The sequence below is a fragment of the Ambystoma mexicanum genome, chromosome 1p, assembly GCF_040938575.1.
Source record: "Ambystoma mexicanum isolate Mex_15411 chromosome 1p, UKY_AmexF1_1, whole genome shotgun sequence".
NCBI classification, from domain to species: domain Eukaryota; kingdom Metazoa; phylum Chordata; class Amphibia; order Caudata; family Ambystomatidae; genus Ambystoma; species Ambystoma mexicanum.
In genome coordinates this window covers 336,001,208-336,004,023 of record NC_090921.1, presented here as the reverse complement: position 1 = coordinate 336,004,023, position 2,816 = coordinate 336,001,208, and positions in this window count along the sequence as shown.

The following is a 2,816-nucleotide window of genomic DNA, read 5'->3' as shown; positions in this document are numbered from 1 at the left end:
TCTATATGGTAGAGGAGAGGCACAGAGGACCCCAGCCAAGATTCTCTATTATTGGTAACGTAGTCGAGCAATCAAGGCCTAGCTTCTCAGAAGGTGATGCAGGCTGGTTCTTAAGTACAGTGTAGTCCCCGAACCTTCACAAAGGAATGTCCACACACTGTATTACTGAAAACACAGTCTTTATATAATTAATATTCAAAGGTATGTACACGAACACATTAACGCACTTTGTGCTCGGAAATCAACAATGATAAATATATACAATTCTAAAGTGGTACCACCAATGTTATCGAATCTCATTAAAGTGCATCAACTGTGCGGTTAAAATGTCACACAGATCAATAACGCGGAAACCAGCAATAGAGATAGGAAGGAAAGCAAGATGGTTGACACGGTAGGCAGACTACTGACCCCTACCACTAGGTACAGTTCTGTGTGGAGATCCCCCCACCTGGGCAACCTGTAAAATAAAGATATATAGCACAAGCCCAGTCCATATATTGCTCAATAGCCTTGTTTCCTCCTATTAAGGTTTTACCCCCCCAATGTACCTGGTGGAGTAGGGTTCTTCAAAGACGCGTTGAAGGATCCTTCTTGAGTGACTCCCTTTAAAGCATGAGCCACGGATCGTCGAGAAGCATCGAAGATGGTGAACTTGTCATCGACGGCGGCGATGAGAAGTTCAAGGGTGCCGAGACCCCGATGTCGATCCAGGCGGTGCTTGTCAGTGACGTCCTGCGATGATGAGCGGTGCGGGGCACCTCGTCGATGGATTGTTCAGGACCGCAAAGAGTTTCAGAAGAACTGTGGCCCAACAAGGGCGTTGAGTCGTCAAAGTCTTTGTGGCCTTTAGGTGGCGGGAAACCCACCCGCGGATTCTCCTCAGCGCGTAGGTCGTCCTCGACTTTCTCCAGCGGGACAAAGCGGTCGATGATGCGGACAAGGTAGTCCTTGGATTCAAATGTTCTTAGGCAAAGGAGTGGGCGGCTCCGGTCGTCGGCGGCACAGAGTCAAGTGGTCCCCACGGCTGGGCAACACAACTTCGACGGGCCTCCAGCAGTTACACAAACCTGCGAACCCTGGTCGACGGCAATAAGACTTCGACAGCGGCGAAGTCCGGGTGCTTTGCTTCGTTCTCCTCAGCGGTCCCGTCTCGGGTCGGCAGCCTTTTGAGGGTCTGACTTCCAGGGAGCTTCGGCAAAGGTTAGCAGTGCTCGATGGTCCCTCGGAGCACGGGAAGAGGGCACCTTACCAGGTCCTCTGTCGGATCAGTCCTTGACGAGTTCGGCAGCTTTCAGATCAGGTCGAAGCAAATGCAACAGCAAGTCTTCGTCTTCGAGCTGGGCGTCGAGGATCAGCAGTTCCAGTTACTCTTCAAGTGTAGACACAGCTTCTGAACAATTTCCAGTGGTGAGAGGTCCCCAGATATACTATCTTGTCTCTCATCCACACTGCTGGGTCACTCTCAGCAGCCAATCATACAGAAGGGCATTCATGCAGTCAGCCAGCCAATCAGGCACACAGTGCATTCAGGCCATCCTCCTCCCTCTCAGACACTCACAACAAGGAATGTGGATTGGGACAAGTACCCAGCCATTCAACACTACACACTGCATTCAGGACAGTTTCGGGCAGGGCTGTCTCAGTCTTTGTCTCTCATACCAGAAACCGGACAGCCACAACAAGAAGTGCATATTGGTCACACACTCCATTCACCCAGGTCCCACCCACAGGGCGTACCCACAACATACAGTCACTGGGAAGGCTCCAGTCAGTCTGGACTGGACTTCACAACAGCACCATATATGGAACATCCACCCAACAGCCAGTCAGGGGGAAGGGACAGAGTCAGGGCTTCCCAGGACTTTGGGAAAACAAGGTAACAGGTAATAGAAAGCAAGAGGCCACAGGGGCCATCTTGCTTTCCATCAGGAATCAACTGACTCCAATGGCAGGGCCAGGGTATCCCAAAATGGAGGATACTCAGCGCACCTGTCAACCACCAGCCCATACCCTGCTCTGCGGGCCACCCACAGGTGCCCAAAAACATACACTAGGGGCACAGGGTTGTACCCACACCCATGGGTGCCGTAAGGTTATCCCACGGGTCTGTTCACCAAATCAAAAGAGAGAGCTGCACCGCCAGGAGTCCCATATGAACTCCTGCGCGGAAAACACGACAGAACACATGATAAAAAGGCAGTAAAGGACAAGGATACGGAGGTCCTGTCCCTCCGATGCATTTCCAGCATCACAGTGAGATAGCTGTACATCAGAATAGTCGCACCTTTTATACACTCCAAACCATGATGTCCAACCCACTTGTGAGTTAATGAATCTTGGATTTAGGGTTTGTGACGAGTTCGCTTCTAATTTATACAGCTATACATTTAGGGGTTATCCTTAATACATTCTCCAACAAATTACAATAGCAACAGTGTGTCTTCGGATTTCGCGTTGAACCTTTGCACATTACTTTATACAATATAGTAAGAGAAGTGTTCACATAAGATGCTCAAACAGTATTGTGCACAATATATGTTCATGGATTAGTCTCGTTGGTACAGGTAATCCTCTATACACAGGTCAACGAAGGACAAGGTCTCAGTTCATGACCCTAACATTTGCCTGCAGGCAGTTTACACATTAACTTGTACAGAGAGGTCAAGACGGCCATGTTACATTCAAAACAACACTGTCCACCATCTTAGAACACAGGGTGACTTTAGAGGGAGAATCTAAAATGGCGGATGATCCTAAAATGGCGGCTAGCACAGATCTAAGGTCAGGACCTTGCAACGCGGATTTCCTCGCAG